Source organism: Ranitomeya variabilis, chromosome 7 (genome assembly GCF_051348905.1).
Source record: "Ranitomeya variabilis isolate aRanVar5 chromosome 7, aRanVar5.hap1, whole genome shotgun sequence".
NCBI classification, from domain to species: Eukaryota; Metazoa; Chordata; class Amphibia; order Anura; family Dendrobatidae; genus Ranitomeya; species Ranitomeya variabilis.
Genome location: NC_135238.1, coordinates 102,393,533 through 102,417,487, shown reverse-complemented (window position 1 = coordinate 102,417,487; position 23,955 = coordinate 102,393,533). Strand labels below are relative to the sequence as shown.

General features: G+C 42.5%; 1 protein-coding gene and 1 long non-coding RNA gene across 2 annotated transcripts in view; one reads left to right on the top strand and one right to left on the bottom strand.

Moving 5' to 3' along the window:
- The window catches only part of LOC143786333 (uncharacterized), a 52,558-nt gene extending 28,657 nt beyond the window's left edge, over positions 1-23,901 (top strand). The window contains exons 2-3 of the long non-coding RNA XR_013218266.1: positions 9,473-9,613; positions 23,486-23,901. This is a non-coding gene — a long non-coding RNA (uncharacterized LOC143786333). The remainder of the gene's footprint in view (positions 1-9,472; positions 9,614-23,485) is intronic.
- PGAP1 (post-GPI attachment to proteins inositol deacylase 1) overlaps positions 1-23,955 on the bottom strand; it is a 1,745,445-nt gene that overhangs the window by 735,597 nt on the left and 985,893 nt on the right. The gene's annotated exons all lie outside the window — the stretch shown is intronic.

The following is a 23,955-nucleotide window of genomic DNA, read 5'->3' as shown; positions in this document are numbered from 1 at the left end:
CAGAACCACCAGGGCGATCTGGATGAGCACTATGAAATGCACGAACCAAATCAGGAGCATGAACATCGGATGCTGTCACCCAAGAATTATCCTCCTGGCCATAACCTTTCCACTTAACCAGATACTGAAGTCTCCGTCTGGAAACACGGGAGTCCAAGATCTTTTCCACCACATACTCCAATTCACCCTCAACCAACACAGGAGCAGGTGGATCAGCAGAAGGAACAACCGGTACCTCATACCTCCGCAATAATGACCGATGGAAAACATTATGGATATTAAAAGATGCTGGGAGGTCCAAACGAAAGGACACAGGATTAAGAACCTCCAGAATCCTATAAGGGCCGATAAACCGAGGCTTAAACTTAGGAGACGAGACCTTCATAGGAACAAATCGAGAAGACAGCCACACCAGGTCCCCAACACAAAGACGAGGACCAATACGCCGATGACGATTAGTGAACTGTTGAGTCTTCTCCTGGGACAACTTCAGATTGTCCACAACCTGTCCCCAAATCCGATGCATCCTATCAACCACAGCATCCACTCCAGGACAATCCGAAGACTCCAATTGACCGGACGAAAACCGAGGGTGAAACCCTGAATTACAAAAAAATGGAGAAACCAAAGTGGCAGAACTGGCCCGATTGTTAAGGGCAAACTCTGCCAATGGCAAAAAGTCAAGCCAATCATCCTGATCAGCGGACACAAAACACCTCAAGTAAGTCTCCAAGGTCTGATTAGTACGCTCAGTCTGGCCATTAGTCTGAGGATGGAATGCAGACGAAAAAGACAAATCGATACCCATCCTGGCACAGAACGTCCGCCAAAATCTAGACACAAACTGAGTACCCCTGTCAGACACTATATTCTCAGGAATACCATGCAAACGCACCACATTCTGAAAAAATAGAGGAACCAACTCAGAGGAGGAGGGCAATTTGGGTAAAGGTACCAAATGAACCATCTTGGAAAAACGGTCACAAATCACCCAGATGACAGACATCCTACGAGAAACCGGAAGGTCAGAAATAAAGTCCATAGAGATGTGCGTCCAAGGCCTCTTAGGAATAGGCAAGGGCAACAACAACCCACTGGCCCTAGAACAGCAGGGCTTGGCCCGAGCACAAACATCACAAGACTGCACAAACATGCGCACATCTCGAGACAAAGAAGGCCACCAGAAGGACCTAGACACCAAATCCCTGGTGCCAAAAATTCCAGGATGACCTGTCAACGCGGAAGAATGAACCTCCGAGATAACTCTACTGGTCCAATCATCAGGGACAAACAGTCTACCAGGCGGACAGCGATCAGGCCTATCCACCTGAAACTCCTGCAAAGAACGCCGCAGGTCTGGGGAGACAGCTGACAATATCACCCCATCCTTCAGGATGCCGGTAGGTTCGGAATCACCAGGCGAGTCAGGCTCAAAACTCCTAGAGAGGGCATCCGCCTTCACATTCTTGGACCCAGGCAGATATGACACCACAAAGTTAAATCGGGAGAAAAACAACGACCAGCGCGCCTGTCTAGGATTCAGACGCCTGGCCGACTCAAGATAAATTAGATTCTTGTGGTCAGTGAGGACCACCACCTGGTGTCTAGCACCCTCAAGCCAATGACGCCACTCCTCAAACGCCCACTTCATGGCCAGAAGTTCCCGATTTCCCACATCATAATTTCGCTCAGCGGGCGAAAACTTTCGGGAGAAAAACGCACATGGTCTCATTACTGAGCAGTCAGGATCTTTCTGCGACAAAACTGCACCTGCTCCGATCTCCGAAGCATCCACCTCAACCTGGAACGGAAGTAACACATCAGGTTGGCGCAACACAGGAGCGGAAGAAAAGCGGCGCTTAAGCTCTTGAAAGGCCTCCACAGCCGCAGAGGACCAATTAGCAACATCAGCACCCTTTTTGGTCAAATCAGTCAAAGGTTTAGCAATGGCAGAAAAACCCGCTATAAATCGGCGATAGAAATTAGCAAAACCCAAGAACTTTTGCAGACTCTTCAAAGAAGTAGGTTGTATCCAATCACAAATGGCCTGGACCTTGACAGGGTCCATCTCCATAGATGAAGGGGAAAAAATATATCCCAAAAAGGAAATTCTCTGAACTCCAAAACTACACTTTGAGCCCTTTACAAAAAGAGAATTAGCTCGCAAAACCTGAAAAACTCTCCTGACCTGTTGAACGTGAGATTCCCAGTCCTCCGAAAAAACAAGAATATCATCCAAATACACAATCATAAACTTATCCAGATATTCACGGAAAATATCGTGCATAAAGGACTGAAAAACGGAAGGGGCATTTGCGAGACCGAAAGGCATTACCAAATACTCAAAATGGCCTTCAGGCGTATTAAACGCGGTCTTCCACTCATCCCCCTGCTTAATCCGCACCAAATTATACGCACCACGTAGATCGATCTTAGTGAACCACTTAGCCCCCTTTATACGAGCAAACAGATCAGTCAGTAAAGGTAACGGGTACTGGTATTTAACTGTAATCTTATTCAAAAGTCGATAGTCGATACAAGGTCTCAATGAACCATCCTTTTTACCTACAAAGAAAAATCCTGCCCCTAGTGGAGACAACGAGGGGCGAATATGACCCTTTTCCAAGGATTCTCTGATATACTCCCGCATAGCAGCATGTTCGGGCACAGACAAATTAAACAAGCGACCCTTAGGAAACTTACTACCGGGGATCAATTCAATAGCGCAGTCACACTCTCTGTGAGGAGGGAGAGAATCAACTTTAGGCTCTTGAAAGACATCATAAAAATCTGACAGAAATGCTGGGATCTCAGAGGGAGTAGATGAAGAAATAGGAACCAAAGGTGCATCCCCATGAATACCCCGACATCCCCAGCTCAACACAGACATAGATTTCCAGTCCAAGACGGGATTATGAATCTGTAACCATGGTAATCCAAGCACCAAGACATCATGTAGGTTATATAATACAAGGAAACGAATAATCTCCTGATGGTCTGGGGTAAGACGCATAGTCACTTGTGTCCAATATTGTGGTTTATTGCTAGCCAAAGGTGTAGAATCAATACCCTTCAGGGGAATAGAAACCTCCAATGGCTCCAAATCAAACCCACAACGCTTGGCAAAGGACCAATCCATGAGACTCAGAGCGGCGCCAGAATCCACATAAGCATTCACAGTAACAGATGACAAGGTACAAATCAATGTCACGGACAAAAGAAATTTTGACTGCAAGGTACCTGTAGAAAAAGATTTATCAACCTTTTTATCAACCTTATTTATACGTTTAGAGCATGCTGATATAACATGAGCTGGATCTCCACAGTAGAAGCACAATCCATTTTTGCGCCTGTAATTTTGACGCTCGCCTCTAGACAAAACACGATCGCATTGCATATGCTCTAATGCCTTTTCAGAGGTCACCGCCAAATGGTGCACAGGTCTTTGCTCAGAAGACACCGCCATATGGTGCACAGGTTTTTGCTCAGAAGATACCGCCATATGGTGCACAGATTTTTCCTCAGAAGACCCCGCCATATGGTGCACAGATTTGCGCTCCCGCAAACGCCGATCAATCTGGATAGCCAATTTCATGGCATCATTCAGACCTGCAGGCACAGGGAACCCCACCATGACATCCTTCACGGCATCAGAGAGACCTTCTCTGAAATTAGCTGCTAAAGCGCACTCATTCCATCTAGTAAGCACCGACCATTTACGGAATTTCTGGCAGTATATCTCAGCTTCATCTTGCCCTTGGGAAAGAGCTATCAAGGCTTTCTCAGCCAAAATCTCCAAATTAGGCTCTTCATAAAGCAACCCCAAAGCCTGAAAAAACGCATCTACATTTAACAACGCAGGATCCCCTGGCGATAATGCAAATGCCCAACTTTGTGGGTCGCCGCGCAATAGAGAGATAACAATTTTAACTTGTTGAGTATGATCACCAGCAGAGTGAGATCTCAGAGACAAAAACAATTTGCAATTTTCTCTGAAACTCAAAAACCGGGATCTGTCTCCGGTAAAGTATTCAGGCAGAGGAATCTTAGGTTCAGACATTGGAGCACGTATAACAAAATCTTGTAGGTTCTGTACTTTTGTCGCAAGGTTATTTAAACCTGCAACTAAACTCTGTGGATCCATATTCAAATGGGTGTAACCCAAACATTCAGAGGTTAAGAGGAGAGGAGAAAAAAAAAGGCTGAAGACTGCAGTTTAAGCAAAGAATACAAATGAGCAAACTAAGGTGCACTTTCAAACACAGAAAAAAAAAAAAAAAAACTTTTCTCCTCCTTCCTGCTTTAGTGCATATTTTAACACATAGATTTTTTACGGGCCGGCCAAACTGTTATGGTTACCCCAATGACCAGGGGAAAAAAATACAAAACGGACTAGCTCTCGGGTGATGGAAACTAAGGTCGACCGTGACCTGAACCTGACCCAACACTTACAGTAGCCGGGGGATGTACCTACGATGCCCTAGACACCACGCGCCAGCCGGAGATCTAACTACCCCTATCAGAGGAATATACAGGCCTGCCTTACCTCCAGTGAGGAACCCCAAAAGATGATAGTAGGCCCCCACAGATATTGACGGTGAGTTCAGAGGAAATGACATACGTAGGATGAACAGCAGATTTAGCACAGTGAGGTCCGCTTACTAGATAGCAGAAGGACAGGAAAGTGTTATTTCACGGTCGACCTAAAAATCACTATTCAAAAACACCATCCAGAAATTACTTTAAACTCCAGTGACAACTCATGCCACTGGAGTAGTAATTTTCTGTCCACAAGAGCTTCCAGCACTGAAGAGTCACATTGCAGATAGCTGGACAAAAATAGCAAAAACAAGAAACAAAATTCAACTTAGCTGAACTGGAACTTGAGGCAGGTGAATGCAACAGAATGCTACTAGCACATTGTTGGCCGGCATATGACTAACAGCCAAGCAGCCTTAAATAGGAAACTCCCCTAGAGGGTGGCGACAGGTAATCAAAGATGGAGGAAGGCACAAAAGAGGCACTACCATAACAGACCACCGGGGGAGCCCACAAACCGAATTCACAACACCACCCCCCCTGGGCTGAAGCACCACTCCCCCTCTCCCTGCAGATCGGGTAAAATAGGAGTTAACCCCTTCACCCGATCTGCAGGGACGCGATCATTCCATGACGCCACATAGGCGTCATGGGTCGGATTGGCACGGGTTTTCATGACGCCTACGTGGCGTCATGGGTCGGGAAGGGGTTAAATGAAAAAAACACAAAAAGAATTGTCCTAAAGCCAAATTGGATATAATTCCACACCAAACATAAAAAAAGGGGGTGGACAAAAGTATTGGCACTGTTCGAAAAATCACGTGATGATTCTCTAATTTGTGTAATTAACAGCACCTGTAACTTACCTGTGGCACCTAACAGGTGTTGGCAATAGCTAAATCACACTTGCAGCCAGATGGCATGGATTAAAGTTGACTCAACCTCTGTCCTGTGTCCTTGTGTATACCACATTGAGCATGGAGAAAAGAAAGAAGACCAAAGAACTGTCTGAGGACATGAGAAACCAAATTGTGAGGAAGCATGGGCAATCTCAAGGCTACAAGTCCATCTCCAAAGACCTGAATGTTCCTGCGTCTACCGTGCACAGTGTCATCAAGAAGTTTAAAGCCCATGGCACTGTGGCTAACCTCCCTAGATGTGGACGGAAAAGAAAAATTGACAAGAGATTGTGAGGATGTTGGATAAAGAACCTCAACTAACATCCAAACAAGTTCAAGCTGCCCTGCAGTCTGAGGGTACAACAGTGTCAACCCGTACTATCCATCGGCGTCTGAATGAAAAGGGACTGTATGGTAGGAGACCCAGGAAGACCCCACTTCTTACCCCGAGACTCTCAAGCATTCCAATCTTTATCTATAGGCTACAACATTTTTAAGTTATTTCCACTGATATGTCAAATATCTATGGTTTGTCCAGAACTCTCCAGTCATGCAGTGACACAGGACTGAAATGCTAGTGTCACCTACTGGTAGTAGCGATCCTAAATGCCAGTACCAATCCTTTAACTTAGTTTGTCATGTGACTTATGATAAGAAGCCAAACTAAAATCTCAAGTGTGGACCCGTAGAAGAGCAATTTAGCTGTGAAATGGCCGTTGTCCATCTTTTCCGCCTGCACACCTTGCTTACTTACATGCATGCCGTTGAAACTGTCCTAATGTTTGGATTAAAGGACTTTTAACTTTGATGATCCTGTGAGTGCTGCTTTTCAGTCTTTTCTACAATTTTATCATGCATTCAAGTCTTGCCACATGCACTACCGTAATAAATCCTTTAGAACTTGCTTAATATCGTTGGAAGGGATATTAACTTTACAGTGAAAAGACTGGTACCTGTGCACTTCTTATTTGTATTTATTTCCTCAATCTAGAATTTCATTTGCAAGCACTTTGCAAATACCCCCAAAATGTGTCTGAAAATGGAGTTTCTGGTGTAGCATTCATCCTAAATAATATGGCAAAGCTTGTTAAAGAGTCAATATTGACTCTTAAGATTGATACCCCAATAGGTGGCATTGCAGTTCCAAGCATTTTCCTCTCTCAAAAGCTATTCACAAAGAACTCTCCAAACAGAGCAAGGAGGTTGTATCCAGATTTGTTTAAATCTTGCAAATAGAATATCTAACAAAAAGTAAAACTTTTAGACATAACCAAAACAAAAGTTTAACCCCTTCCCGCCGCAGCCCTTTTTCGTTTTTGTGTTTTCGTTTTTCGCTCCCCTCCTTCCCAGAGCCATAATTGTTTTTATTTTTTCCGTCAATATGGTCATGTGAGGGCTTATTTTTTGTGGGACGAGATGAACTTTTGAACGACACCACTGGTTTTACCATGTCTTGTACTACAACACCAATAATATATCCTTCAGTGGTAAACCACACATCAAATGTATACCTATGGAAAAAGGCACCACGCACAAAATTATATAAAATCACTTTATTAGTATCAAAAAGTACAGACCAAAATTGGTCCTAAAAAGCCAAACATGGGCAGCAGGTAAGAGACAACAACAAACACAGAAAGAAAAAGGTAGACACCTGGTACACAATCATAACAATGTATACATACATATGTTAGTACATCTATTATGCTCACATCGCTTGCTATTTAGCATTCAAGCATTTCAAGACAAATTAAATGAAAATAATAATACCAAAGAATTTGTGTTTGCAATCATTTTCAGGAAGAAACTGAGTATTATCTGACAGAATTGCAGGGGTAATATACTTGGCACTCAGGAGAACTTTGTAGTGAAGTAAAACATCATTTATTCAGTGCATCCAGTTCAACATGAACGTTTTCGGTCCAAACATAGGACCTTCATCAGACAGGATTTTTGAATACTGGGATACACAGTATGTCTGTATGGGCCCACGGATGGTGCCAGAGTCAGACAGAGTCCAGGAGGTGTGGTACCGCCTTGTACAGTATGTAAGAATGCGCTGTAAAAGGGGTACTCGCTGATGAGGAGAGCGCTGGTGCTGCGGCACAGAATGGCGCCGAACTGCAAAGAGCCCTCCCGGAGATGCATATCATAGCTTATTTGCAGCACATTCCTATATATTGCACAAGCGCTCCCTGCACCAGCGAGCATCTCGCCCTTTTACAGCACATTCTTACATACTGTACAAGGCGGTACCACACCTCCTGGACTCTATCTGACTCTGGCACCATCCGTGGGCCCATACAGACATACTGTGTATTCCAGTATTCAAAAATCCTGTCTGATGAAGGTCCTATGTTTGGACCGAAAACGTTCATGTTGAACTGGATGCACTGAATAAATGATGTTTTACTTCACTACAAAGTTCTCCTGAGTGCCAAGTATATTATTGCTGATGTACTACGGGTTGGATACCTAACTTGAGCACCTCCCAGATACCCAGAGTGCCGTGCTTTACTATATTAGAATTGCAGGGGTGTTAATACTTTTGGCCATATATATATATATATATAGTCTTAAGTCGTGGTTTGTCTTTTTCTCCTGCTTCAAGTTTTGATAGGTTCGCAGCAGTCAAGGACCTCCATCTTTTTGCCAGGAAACTGACTTTTAAGAAAATGCTCTCCAAACAAGAGGAGACATCCACGTCAGCCGCACTATCTGACTCACAGGTTCTTGGAATCTTGGAGGACCTGGCAGAGGAATCGGAAGGTTCATTGAAAAGTAATTTCCCGAGTCACCTTCTCCCTAAGTCAACTAAATTTCCGCAGATCTCAACATATCCAGAGATTGACCTCTTTGTCCGTGCAGTGAGTAGGGACATTCAAGATGTCCCAAAATCTATTTACAGAGATAATCTCATACAACGCGAACGAGTTGCCTTAAAGGAACTGCAAAGTCGGTAACAATTAAACCTCCGGACAAAGGTGGAAATATGGTGCTATGGCCCATTGAACTTTATGAAAGGGAAATGTTGAAACAGCTTAGCAATAGTAATTGCTATAAACGTTTGACATTTAATCCTCTTTTGAAATGTAGATCTGAGCTGAAGGAATTACTCGTGCAAGCGGTTGAACAAGACGTAATCACTATCAAACAAATGGAGGGACTTTTGATTGAAGATCCTACTGTAGCAGTAATCTATTTACTACCTAAAATACACAAAAACTCAGTTACACCTCCAGGCAGACCTATTGTGTCAGGAATAAATAGTATTTGTGATCCCCTATGTAAACTTATCGATTGTTACCTGAAACCCCTGGTTGAGACTCTCCCATCCTACCTCAAGGACACCACTGATGCTCTCAGGAAACTTGAGGGCATCCACCTTGAGGAAGATATGTGTTAAGTGACATGCGATGTAGAGTCACTCTACACCTCAATAAGACATCAGGATGGAATTCAGGCTACACAGTTTTTTTCTCGAAACCAGTGGATGTGATCAAGCTCTTTGTAAGTTTCTTGTTAATGCCCTACAGTTCATTTTAACACACAATTTATTCTACTTTAAGGAGTCCCTCTTCCTGCAGCTCCAGGGGACTGCTATGGGGGCGTCTTGTGCACCCTCGTATGCAAATCTCTTCCTGGGGCTGTGGGAGAGGGACATTTTTCAAACCAATCCTAATGCTCTCTGTTCAGGTGTCATAGCATGGTGGCGCTTTATTGACGACATACTTGTCGTCTGGCAGGTGTCTGAAACTGATCTTCATTCCTTCTTTGAATATCTCAATAAGAACGATTTGAATATCAAATTGACTTATAAGAGCAGCAGACAGGAGATCAAATTCTTGGATGTCCTCATTAAAGTTGATGAATTAGGTGACATCCAGACTGACCTCTTTCGAAAGAAGACGTCAGTAAATACTTTACTTCATGCCACCTCTCAACACCCTAGACATCTACTTAAAAACATCCCAACAGGTCAATTCCTGCGAGCAAGGAGGATCTCCTCTAATAATTCTCTCTTTGAAAGATAGGCCGAAGATTTATGTACCAGATTTCAAGAATGTGGATATGGCAGGAAATCGATTTGCCAAGCATACTCACGAGCGCGGCTGAGTAATCGGAGTGATCTGCTACAGAACAAACCAAAAAAGGACAAAGGGATTGATTCCAAGGTACGATGTATTTTTGACTATAACTCACACAACAATGAGGTGTTTGAAATCTTACAGAGACATTGGTCGATTCTTTCACTTGATAGCACTCTTTCCCGATTTATTGGTGAAGTCCCTTCAGTTACCTATAGGAGAGCTCACAACTTACGAGATCATTTGGTTCATAGTTACCATAAGGGTAATACATCTAAATTTATCTTTGGATCTAAAGGCCCTCCTTGGGGTTGCTACTCGTGTGGTAAATGTGTAGCGTGCAAGAATGTGGAGAAAACAAAAGAATTTGTTAATTCAGATTCCACTAAAAAATATGTGATTACTGACAACATTAGTGGTACCACCAAAGCGGTTGTCTATCATGCCACCTGTTCGTGCGGTTTTATCTATGCGGGCATGACAACCCGTGAGGTCCGAAGGCGTGTTAGGGAGCATATCTTGGATATCGAAGGGGCTGCTACCGCGAGTGACATTTCTATATTAAAACCTATCCCACGTCACTTCAGGGAAGTACACAATTGTGACCCATCAGACCTGAAGTTCAAGGGCATTGACAGGGTATTCATAGGCCCACGTGGTGGAAATTGGAAGCGCTTATTAGCACAGAAAGAAACAAAATGGATCTTCAAACTGAATACCATCTCCCCATTTGGACTGAATGAGTACAATAGTTTTCAGCCCTTCTTATAGTTGCCAGTATTCCCTCCAGACACCGGCTTCTCCATCTTCGTGCTTTTTCTAGTGTCTTGGTCATTTTAATTGTTCAACATATGTTTTTATATATTTGGTTTATAATAAATTTCCTTTGAGCTGTTGTGTGTTGTTGGTTTTTAATTATATTTTAAATTTATTTTCATTTAGGTTGTGGTCTATTCCTGTTTCACTGAATGGCACGATATTGTCCTTCACTTCATGGAGCTTCGAGTTTAGTCCAACTTTACATTTATATATTTGCTTGTATTTTGGTCTAATTATGTTGATATTCACATTTATCACTGTATTATTCTATATTTAACATATTTTATATTTATTGTTCACACATACTTTTAGGTGCAATATAAAATCACTTTATTTGCGTATTTATCACTTTCTTTTTTGTGATTTTCATCACATGTTTATATCATATTGATCGCACATACCCATCTGTGTATATGGTTTACGTGCATTATCCATGTGCGTTTTTTAATGTTTATTCTTTTGTACAACTTAGCCATCGGCGCTTTTATGATAATTGTTAATGTATTGCTTACTTGTTTTGTGCTCGGTAATTATTGTCTTTTTCCACAGGTTTTTTTTCTTCTTTTTCTATTGCACCGCCCCTCGGCTCCCAGTCTGCTGTGCCTGTTGCTGGGTTACCAAGTGTAAACAACGCCTGCACACTAGCATCTAATTCTCGGCACGTTCCTCTCACGTCACTCTGCCCTTTGCGGCCGGTCACCCGGAAGTGCTTGCATATGGTAGCGCTATAATATTGCGAACATTGGAGTCCGTAACTTTTTGGACATATAGCACTTTATTAGTTGACTTTGCGCTCATAATATATTGGGTTTTATAAGTTTTCGTATAACCATGGTGTGTACGATCATCATGGTAACTTTTTCACGTCACTTCCGGCTTTCGGCGTTGGCGTTTCTTTCTTCACAGCTGTTTTCTGTTATGTGTGGCCATATGTCTTATAAAAAGGTACCTCACCAGCGTCTCACCACCCCTGGACAAAGCAACTTTATGCAAAACACGCGTCGGGTGTGGTGGACTCCTGGTTTTTGCTCCAGTGTCTGGTAAATATGTGCTGGTGTGTCACTTGACACGCCAGATAAGTATCTGTATAACTTGTTATGCCTTTGTGGGACACTTGTTATATGTGGCTCCATGCGGCATATTAGCCTTTATTGGGACCATATATGAAATCTGCTTGTCACATTTTTATTTAGATATTTTTTGGTAAAATATTGTTATTCTATATCCAACTTTGGATTGAAATGCTTGAATGCTAAATAGCAAGCGATGTGAGCATAATAGATGTACTAACATATGCATGTATACATTGTTATGATTGTGTACCAGATGTCTACCTTTTTCTTTCTGTGTTTGTTGTTGTCTCTTACCTGCTGCCCATGTTTGGCTTTTTAGGACCAATTTTGGTCTGTACTTTTTGATACTAATAAAGTGATTTTATATCATTTTGTGCGTGGTGCCTTTTTCCATAGGTATACATGTCTTGTACTAGAAAACAGGAAAAAAATCCCGAGTGCGGTGAAATTGCAAAAAAAGTGCAATCCCACACTTGTTTTTTGTTTGACTTTTTTGCTAGCTTCACTAAATGCTAAAACTGACCTGATATTATGATTCTCCAGGTCATTATGAGTTCATAGACATCTAACATGTCTATGTTACTTTTTATCTGAGTGGAGAAAAAAAAATCCAAACTTTGGTTCAAAAAAAAAAAAAGTGTCATTTTCCGATACCCGTAGCGTCTCCATTTTTTGTAATCTGGGGTCGGGTGAGGGCTTATTTTTTGTGTGTCGAGCTGACATTTTTAATGATACCACTTTTGTGCAGATCGGTTCTTTTGATCGGCCATTATTGCATTTTAATGCAATGTCGAGGCAACCAAAACATGTAATTCTGGTGTTTCGAATTTTATTTTCGCTACGCCGTTTAGCGATCAGGTTAATGCTTTTTTTATTGATACATCGGGCGATTCTGAATGTGGGGATACCAAATGTGTGTATTTTTTTGGGGGGGGTTTGTTTTATTTTGGATGGGGCGAAAGGGGGGTGATTTAAACATATATATATATATATACTAGCTGTACTACCCGGCTTCGCCCGGGTTAATGACTGCTGTTAGCAAAATAGAATGTGTTAACAAAAATTTATTCTGCACACAAAAACCACAAAACAAATAGATAGAAATGTAATTATTAAAAGGCAAAAACTAAGCAAATAGAAGCATTTCACAACATATATTAGCTTTGTTATACTGAGAATGTCTTTGTTGCCTATATTAACCAATCAGAGCTCAGGTTAATTAACTGTAGCAAAATAGAAGCTGAGCTGTGATTGGTTGCTATTGGCAACCTGATAAATCCCCAGCCAACAGGAAGCCCTCCCCCCTGGCAGTATATATTAGCTCACACATACACATAATAGACAGGTCATGTGACTGACAGCTGCCGTATTTCCTATATGGTACATTTGTTGCTCTTGTAGTTTGCTTATTAATCAGATTTTTATTTTTGAAGGACAATACCAGACTTGTGTGTGTTTTAGGGCGAGTTTTATGTGTCAAGTTGTGTGTGTTGAGTTGCGTGTGGCGACATGCATGTAGCGACTTTTGTGAGATGAGTTTTGTGTGGCGACATGCGTGTAGCAACATTTTGTGTGTTGAGTTGCATGTGACAGGTTAGTGTAGCAAGTTGTGTGCAGCAAGATTTGTGCATGGCGAGTTTTGCGCGTGGCGAGTTTTATGTGTGGTGCATTTTGAGTATGTGCAAGTTTTGTGTGAGGCAACTTTTGCATGTGGTGCAACTTTTGTACATGTGGCAATTTTTCTGTGTGTGCAAGTTTTGCATGAGGTGAGTTTTCCATGAGGTGAGTTTTGCACGTGTGGCGAGTTTTGCGTGAGCCTAGTTTTGCATATGGCGAGTTTTGCATGTAGCGAGTTTTGAGTGGTGACTTTTGTGTTTCGACTTTTATGTGGCGAGGTTGGTGTGTGTGTGTGGTGAAATGTGTGCTGAGGGTGGTATATGTGTTCAAGCACATGGTAGTGTGTGGCGCATTTTGTGTTTGTGTTCATATCCCCGTGTGTGGTGAGTATCCCATGTCGGGGCCCCACCTTAGCAACTGTACGGTATATACTCTTTGTCGCCATCGCTCTCATTCTTTAAGTCCTCATTGTTCACATCTGGCAGCTGTCAATTTTCCTCCAACACTTTTCCCTTCACTTTTTCCCCATTATGTAGATAGGAGCAAAATTGTTTGGTGAATTGGAACGCGCGGGGTTAAAATTTCACCTCACAACATAGCCTATGACGCTCTCGGGGTCCAGACGTGTGACTGTGCAAAATTTTGTGGCTGTAGCTGCGACGGTACAGATGCCAATCCCGGACATACACACATACATACATACACACATTCAGCTTTATATATTAGATATACCTGTATGTAATCTCCTGTATATAGTATATACCTGTGTGTCATCTCACCTATATATAGTATATATCTGTGTGTCATCTCCTGTATATAGTATATACCTGTATGTCATCTCCTCCTATACATAGCATATACCTGTGTCATCTCCTCCTGTATATACTATATACCTGTAGGTAATCTGCTCCTGTATATAGTATATACCTGTGTGTCATCTCCTCCTGTATATAGTATATACCTGTATGTCATCTCCTCCTGTATGTAGTATGTACCTGTATGTCATCTCCTCCTCTATATAGTATATACCTGTGTGTCATCTCTCCTGTATATAGTATATATCTGTGTGTCATCTCCTCCTGTATATAGTATATACCTGTGTGTCATCTCCCCTGTAAATAGTATATACCTGTGTGTCATCTCCTGTATATAGTATATAGCTGTATGCCATCTCCTCCTGTATTAGCCCTCGTTCACACGTTATTTGGTCAGTATTTTTACCTCAGTATTTGTAAGCTAAAATGGCAGCCTGATAAATCCCCAGCCAACAGTAAGCCCACCCCCTGGCAGTATATATTAGCTCACACATACACATAATAGACTGGTCATGTGACTGACAGCTGCCGGATTCCTATATGGTACATTTGTTGCTCTTGTAGTTTGTCTGCTTATTAATCAGATTTTTATTTTTGAAGGATACCAGACTTGTGTGTGTTTTAGGGCGAGTTTCGTGTGTCAAGTTGTGTGTGTTGAGTTGCGTGTGGCGACATGCATGTAGGGACTTTTGTGAGATGAGTTTTGTGTGGCGACATGCGTGTAGCAACTTTTTGTGTGTCGAGTTGCATGTGACAGGTTAGTGTAGCAAGTTGTGTGCAGCAAGTTTTGCGCATGGCGAGTTTTGCGCGTGGCGAGTTTTATGTGTGGTGCCTTTTGAGTATGTGCAAGTTTTGTGTGAGGCAACTTTTGCATGTGTTGCAACTTTTGTGCATGTGGCAATTTTTCTGCGTGTGGCAATTTTTCTGCGTGTGCAAGTTTTGCGTGTGGCGAGTTTTGCACGTGTGGCGAGTTTTGCATGTGGAGAGTTTTGCGCGTGGCGAGTTTTGAGCGGCGACTTTTGTGTTTCTACTTTTATGTGGCGAGGTTGGTGTATGTGTGGTGAAATGTGCACTGAGGGTGGTATATGTGTTCGAGCACGTGGTAGTGTGTGGCGCATTTTGTGTGTGTGTTCATATCCCCGTGGTGGTGTGATTATCCCATGTTGGGGCCCCACCTTAGCAACTGTACAGTATATACTCTTTGGTGCCATCGCTGTCATTCTTTAAGTCCCCCTTGTTCACATCTGGCAGCTGTTAATTTGCCTCCAACACTTTTCCTTTCATTTTTTCCCCATTATGTAGATAGGGGCAAAATTGTTTGGTGACTTGGAAAGCGCGGGGTTAAAATTTCACCTCACAATATAGCTTTGACGCTCTCAGGGTCCAGACGTGTGACTGTGCAAAATTTTGTGCCTGTAGCTGCGACGCCTCCAACACTTTTCCTTTCACTTTTTCCCCATTATGTAGATAGGGGCAAAATTGTTTGGTGAATTGGAAAGCGCGGGGTTAAAATTTCACCTCACAACATAGCCTATGACGCTCTCGGGGTCCAGACGTGTGACTGTGCAAAATTTTGTGGCTGTAGCTGCTACGGTTCAGATGCCAATCCCGGACATACATACATACATACATACATACACACACACACACATTCAGCTTTATATATTAGATATATATATATATATATATATATATATATATATATATATATATATATATATATATATATATATATATATATATATATTATTTTTTTTTTCATATTTTTAAAAACATTTTTTTAAAACTGTTGCCATGCTTCAATAGCCTCCATGGGAGGCTAGAAGCTGGCACCACTGGATTGGCTCAGCTACATAGCAGTGATCATCAGATCGTTGCTATGTAGCTGAATTGCAGGCTTGCTATGAGCGCCGACCGCCGGGGGTGCTCACAGCAGGCCGGCATCAGTAACCATAGAGGTCTCAAGGACCTCTATGGTTACCATCCTTGTGCATCGCCGACCCCCGAGCATGTGACGGGGATCGGCGACGAGAGCATTTCCGGCCGCGAGGCCGGAAGCGGTAGTTAAATGCCGCTGTCAGCATTTGACAGCGGCATTTAACAGGTTAACAGCGGCAGGTGAATCACAATTTAACCCGCCGCTATTGCGCGCACATGTTAGCTGTACAAAACAGCTGACGTCGCGACTTTGATGTGGGCTCACCGCCGGAGCCCACATCAAAGGGAGAGACACGACATGTGCCTGACAAGCTGGCCCTGACTTCACAGATTGGTCACGGCCGGCCGAGACCAATCAGCGACAGACGCAGCCCTGCCGCGAATTGACGCGGGATTTGAACCACGCTTTGCTAATTGGTCGCTCCCGGCTGGCCGAATTCTGTGTATCCAGACACTATATATGTATGTGTGTGTGTGTGTGTGTGTGTGTGTGTGTGTGTGTGTGTGTGTGTGTGTGTGTGTGTGTGTGTGTGTCAGTGAGGCACTATGTATGTACCCTAGAATGGAAATTTTTCTGAATATTTTCTCACGCTAGAGTTAATATGAGTTTATGCCAGCAGGGGGCGCGTCACCACAAGTCTACGATGCTACATTCCCCTGCATTCCATTCATTCCCCAGTTTTTACAACCAGGAGCAACAGCTACATTAGCAGGCTCCTGGTTGCAAAATTATTTAACCCCTTCAGATGGAATTACAGCATGGGACATGACAGAGCTGGAGAGGTATGGGATATTGCTGCTTTTTTCTTTTTTTTCTTTTACAGAGCAAGGGTCTTCAGGTGGATTAAGCATACAATAAAGATTTTACAACCCCATGTGTGTATTTATTAAAATAAAATACTTTATTCAGAATTTGTGTGTGTATTGTTAACCCTTTACTACTATTGGATTAATAATGGATAGGTGTCTTATTGACATCTCTTCATTATTAACCCCTTCATGACCTTGGGATTTTCCATTTTTCCGTGTTCGTTTTTCGCTCCCCTCCTTCCCAGAGCCATAACTTTTTTATTTTTCCGTTAATATGGCCATGCGAGGGCTTATTTTTTGCGGGACGAGTTGCACTTTTGAATTACATCATTGGTTTTACCATGTTGTGTACTAGAAAACAGGCAAAAAATTCCAAGTGTGGTGAAATTGCAAAAAAAAGTGCAGTCCCACACTTGTTTTTTGTTTGGCTTTTTTGCTAGGTTCAGTAAATGCTAAATCTGTCCTGCCATTACAATTCTCCAGGTCAGTACGAGTTCATAGACACCTAACATGACTAGGTTATTTTTTATCTAAGTGGTGAAAAAAAAATACAAACTTTGCTAAAAAAAAAAAAAAAAAAAAAAGTGCCATTTTCCGATACTCGTAGAGTCTCCATTTTTCATGATCTGGGGTCGGTTGATATCTTATTATTGTGTGCTGAGCTGGCGTTTTTAATGATACCATTTCGGTGAAGATACGATCTTTTGATCACCCGTTATTGCATTAGATCGCTGCTATGCAGCAGAAATGCAGGTGTGCTATGAGCGCTGGCCACAGGGTGGCGCTCACAGCTACCGGCGATCAGTAACCATAGAGATCTCAAGGACCTCTATTGTTACTCTGCAGAAGCATCACTGACCCCCGATCATGTGATGGGGGTCGGCGATGCGCTCATTTCCGGCCGCCCGGCCGGAAGCGCCGGTTAAATGCTGCTGTCTGCGTTTGACAGCGGCAGTTAACTAGTTAACAGTAGCGGGTGAATCACAATTTCACCCGCCGCTATTGCGGGCACATGTCAGCTGTTCAAAACAGCTGACATGTCCCGGCTTTGAAGCGGGCTCACCGCCGGAGCCCTGCATCAAAGCGGGGCTTCTGAACTCGGACGTACTATCCCGTCCGAGGTCAGAAAGGGGTTAACCAGGCTTAAAGGGACTCTGTCACCCCCTCCAGCCGTTATAAACTAAAAGATCCACCTTGTGCAGCAGTAATGCTGCATTCTAACAAGGTGGCTCTTTTAGTTTGTGGTACAGTTAGAGCCAAAACAAAGCGTTTTATAATTTTGCCAAAATACCTCTCTTTAGCCCTGGAGGCAGGTCTTAACCCCTCTGCTGCAACCACCACACTTCAGTCACTCAAATCTTCTTCGGCGCCGGGTGCCGCCCCCTCCGCGCTGTTTTCCACTCAAATCCGGCGCCTGCACTGTTTAGTACTGGCTGGGGCAGGCACAGGGAGCTCTGGCCACCTGACCTTGCATGCAGTCTTGCAGACTGCGCCTGTGCAGCCAGTGCGGCCACCCAGCTTGTGAATCCCAGCCCAGCCCCGCACTGTGCATAATGCATAACACACTGCGGGGCTGGGATTCACAAGCTGGGTGGCCGCACCGGCGCAGTCTGCAAGACTGCATGTGAGGTCAGACGGCCAGAGCTCACTGCGCCTGCCCCAGTCAGAAAAAAGATGTCCAAACAGATCACGCCTCCTTCTCCCGAAACGCTTAGCCAATCAGAAGCGCCACACACGGGGCTGTCCGGAGCCAATAGCAGGGGCCTTCCTATTGGGTTGAGTAAGGGATGTGAGAGTGGGAAGGGTAGTGAGCACAACCAACACTCAAGAAAAATATGGCTGAATGCCCGTATGTACCGAGGGGCAGCATTGGACATGCTGTGTAAGTTATGGGACATCTGCCCTCCAGCAGAGATGTTTGTGAAAAGGACAATGCATCATGCACCAGGGCGTACAAAAAGATCATGGGGCCCCAAACCACAAGCTCTTATTGCTCCCGCATCCCCCCCTCCAAAAAAAAATAATTTGTCTGCATCACATAGGTACATATCTCACAACTTTGCTGCTGTTACAAAGTAATTTTCCTCCTATTGAAGCCCCCAGATTCCTCTTTCATTGCCCCATAAACTATGATGCCAACAAAGGTGCCCCACAAACACTATGATCCCCCACAATGATTCCTCCACACGCACATTATGATAACCTTACTGTACCCCCTCAACTATCCCACCACAGTATGATCCCCAGTTGTGAGCCCCATACAGCCCTCCATAATGTATAAAATAACTACATACAGTATAATGGCCCCAAAACAGCCCTCCATAAAGTATAAATGCTTCCTCATAGCCCTTCAAGTATTATCATGCCCCCCACAGAGCCCTCCAAGTATTATAATTACTTCCATATTGTATAATTGGCTTCATATAGTCCTCCATATAGTATATTGTCAGTGTGCGAGATTATATCAAAGGCAAGGATACAACCTTTGACCTATATGAACGTAAAAGGTGGTGAAGGGGTTAAATTACATTATATACAGCACACATGTACTGGACAACACATGTTCATTACATACACATCATACAGTCACAGACACACATCATACATGTGCTTAGTAAACAGATGCACAGCAGCCGGTACACATCATATTCACAGAACAAGCATGCAGGACAAGTGTATATACATACACACCTCAGTATTCTCACAAGATATCTAAACGCACAAACATACACAGCCCCCCACACACAGAGATACAACACACACACGCAGATACAACCCAGTCAACACAGACACAACCCACACACCACACAGAAAGACAGAGACAACCCACACACAGACACGCAGCCCACACACAGACACTCAACCAACACACCACACAGAAAGACACAACCTACACACAAACAACCCACACAGACACGCAACCCACACAAGCAGACACACAACACAACCCATAAACAGACAAGCAACCCACACACAAGCAGACAGACACGCAACCCACACACAAGCAGACACGCAACCCACACACAAACACGCAACCCGCAGACAGACCATACAGACACACATAGACACAACTCACACACCACACAGAAAGACACAACGACAGAAAGACAACCCACACACAACACCCCCCCCACACACACACACTTCTGTGCTAAGGGCTGGTGTACATGTGTAGCTTCCCCTGCTCACAGCAATTGAGCCCCATACCCACTTTCTGTGCAGGGATTGCCCAGCAGGGGATCTGTCACCTTGTGGATTAGAGCTGCTTCTCCAGCATCTTCAAGGACAGGTGGCTCCTCTTTGATCTTATTTCCTGGCTCTCGCTTCTTCCCTTCAAAGAGGCACAATGCAGGAGGACAGGAGCACTGGCCAATCAGCTCTTCTGTCAGTGATGTGAGAGCGTTCATTGGCCAGTGTCCTTCTCCTGCAGGACACCTCCCCTCTCTGAGTTGCTGAACCTGGAGAGTAAAAGCCACCGCACACCAGTAATCACAGTGCATATTTTACAGTATGAAGCGGGCGTCAGCACAGCAGGAGATAACAGGATGTCAGGGAGACAAGAGCGGCCAAACACAGGCACAACTCGGCATCTGAAAGAATGCTCCCCGCAGATGCCGCCCCCCTTTTTATCAGCAGGTGGCGCCGCCTGAAGCAGCTGACTCAAGTGGCCTCATGATAGCGACACCCCTGGGAATATGTAAAAAAATAAGGGATATGCAATGGTTTACTGTATGTAAACCCTGTCCCATATCCTGTTGGGTTCGATACGGAGATGGCAAAAGCCGGCAATTGCATTACCGGCTTTTAAGCTATCTAACCCTGTATTAAATATTTTATATATATATATATATATATATATATATATATATATATATATATATATATATATATATATATATATATATATATATATATATATATATATATATATATATATATATATATACATATACCTATACTATGTGTAGACATTTATTCTATCCTATTCTAACCTGTCAGTGTGATTATACTGTACACCGCACTGAATTACCGGCTTTTCTATAGAACACTGCTGCGTATTTCTCACAAGTCACACTGATGTTCCTTGTGTAATCCGTATTTTTCTCGCCCCCATAGACTTCATCGGCATATTTTTTCCACAATACGCTGACAAACGCAGCATGCTGCGGTTGTCTATGCACGTAAAATACAGCTGCAAAATATAAGGCAGATAGGAGCTGCCCCATAGATAATCATTGGTCCATGAAAAGATAAAAAAGTGCACTTACCCGTGTATGTAAAAAGTCACAACTTTATTCGGACAACATTACAATAACAGCCAGGGAGAGTGTAGAAAAAATGCGGACAACGATCGTTTCGTGCCTCAGCACTTCAACTTGGACCAGTTGAAGTGCTGAGGCACGAAACGATCGTTGTCCGCATTTTTTCTACACTCTCCCTGGCTGTTATTGTAATGTTGTCCGAATAAAGTTGTGACTTTTTACATACACGGGTAAGTGCACTTTTTTATCTTTTCATGGACTGTTATGTATTACTTCGCAAGTTGCACCCTGTTGTATAAAAAGGATATAATATCGGCTCACTGATAAAGGGTGATAAAAATAACAGAGTCTAGCCTAAAAAAACAGCAGTGCGGAGGTCTGTTTCCTTTGTTCGTTTGAATAATCATTGGTCCGTGTGCACCTCTCATACGTCCGTAAAACTCTCTAGTGTGACCCCGGTCTTATAGATTGGACAGGTAATTGAGAATTCTCCAGTAATAGAAGCTTTTATATCTGCTGTAAGTGACAATATAGAGAAATTGAAAAACGGGTGTACAAGGAAATTTATGCATCCCAATATGACAGTGGGAGAAATGGAAGCCCTGTATGAGTTGGCACAGAATGATGAAATAATTATAAAAAAAGCAGACAAGGGTGGTGCGGCGGTTGTTCTTGATAAAAATTAGTACATTGAGGAAATCAAGGGACAGTTGGAGGTCCCGAGGGTGTACGAAAGATTGTCTTATGATCCTAAATTTGACATTGCAATAGAAATTAAAACTATTTTAGAGAGTGCTATGGGAAGGCAAATTATTGATCAAGATGTGTATGATTTTTTGACCATCAAGTTCCCAACTACACCGGTGATATATATGTTGCCAAAGATACATAAATCTCTCGTACACCCTCCGGGTAGACCAATAGTTTCGGGGTGCAATTCTATTTTTTCGAATATTGGGATTTTCTTGGATAAAATACTTAATCTGATTGCTAGTCACACAGAATCTTTTTTTAGAGACACAACAGATTTTCTAGAGAAAGTAAATGGAATTGAGGTGATGGGTGAGGTGATACTGGCATCGTTTGATGTCACTTCACTGCATACATCCATAGATAATGGCCGGGGCTTGCTGCAATAAATAAAAAAAAATGTTGACTACTCACTATTCTACTGGGACCAGGAAATTTATTATACAGCTTTTAGAACTGGTGTTGACTAATTTTTTTTTTTTTTTTTTTTGGGGGGGACATTTTTTATTTGCAATTGCGCGGGACCGCCATGGGCACGAACATGGCGCCCGCGTATGCAAATATAGTTATGAGTGTCATCGAGGATAACTTTGTCTATGTGTCCCACCACTTTAGCCATGTGGCCGCATGGTGGAGATACATAAACAATGTCTTTATTGTATGGACTAGTACGGAGAACTCATTGCTTGAATTCCATGATTACCTGAATACGATTGATGAAACAATTAAATTCACTCTTGTGTACTCAGATACAAATATACAGTTTTTGGATGTCAATATTTAAATTGAAAGTGGGAAACTCACTACTCAATTATATACAAAAACCATGGATAAGAATTATCTATTACTTTTTAACAGTCAACATCCCAGAAAAACAAAGGAGTCCATTCCATATAGTCAACTCATGTGGATTAAGAGAATGGAGAGCAATGAGCATTCATTGAAAAAATCTATGGAAGGGACACTTAAAAATTATGTGATAGAGGGTATCCAAGAAACTTATTACAAACACAAAAAGATAAGGTTGATATACTACCGAGAAAGGATTTGTTTCAGAAAAAAAGCCTAAATCAAAAGAATTTGATTGTATTCCTTTTGTAACTTCATTTTATGAGGAAAGTGGCAAAATTGCAGACATTATATGTAAACATTGGGGAATGTTGTATAAATGTTCTCCTAAGGTGAAGGAGTTCTCAAAACCACACATTTTTTCATATAAGTGTAACCGCACTATTGTGTCAACTCTGGTTAAGTCAGATATTGGCTCTTTTAGGAAGCAAGGTCAAACCACACTCACTGGCCATAGTAGGAGAGGTTGTTTCCCATGCTTATCCTGTATTAACTGTAATTTGATGCTTAAGGGCTCCAATTTTTTTCATCATCCCATTACCAATGATGAATATAGGATACAACATTACTTGACCTGTGATTCAGAATTTGTTGTGTACTTACTTCAGTGCCCTTGCTCCTTATGGTATGTCGGGGAAACTACTGTACATGTGACTTCAAAACTAGAATCAACCAACACCGGCATACCATAAGGAAAAAACGTATGGACCTACCGGTTTCTAAACACTTTGTGGAAAAATCACATACTGAAAAACAGTTGTGTTTTCGTATTATAGACATGATACCTGTTCAAAGGAAAGGGGGGGACCGTGTACGGTTACTCAAGATGAGGGAATTAGAGTGGATAATGAAACTTAACACTTTAAAACCCCATGGTCTTAATGTGGATTTCAAATTAAATTCAATTATGTAAAATATGATGATGGTCTTATTATGTCTTATGACTTATATTGTTTTAATTTCATACTGTCCTTTTGTTATAAGGACTAATACATTTATAAAGATTTTTTTTTATTATTTTTTCAGGTGTCCCATCCTATGAAGCAAGAAATGTTACATTTATCATGGTTTTGCCCAACAGATGATGGACCTACAATGTTTTTTCTTCTGTTTATTATTTTTCAGTATATTCACTGACCTCTGCACCTTCTGGTTTATTGAGTAATATGTATTTAAATAAAAGAAAAAAATAAAAGTTAGTAACTAGCATTGGAATCAACCTTGTCTTGGTCACTGTTTTGAATATGCCTCTCTGGGGATATGTATGATGTAGCCAAAGATTGGGCTATTTTATGTCACACTGTAATGGACTGGATAAATGAGGGGGGTGCCCGCCCCCAAAGGTCTCTTTGTTCATACTTAGGAATGGGATGCCCCACTTAAATGGGGAGGGTATCCTAGACCTGGTGACGCGCTCTGGACTTTTGTCCTGGCCCTTTAGAATTCGGTGGCACGTCTAATTTTTCCAATATAGAGAATGTTATATGTGCAAGTAT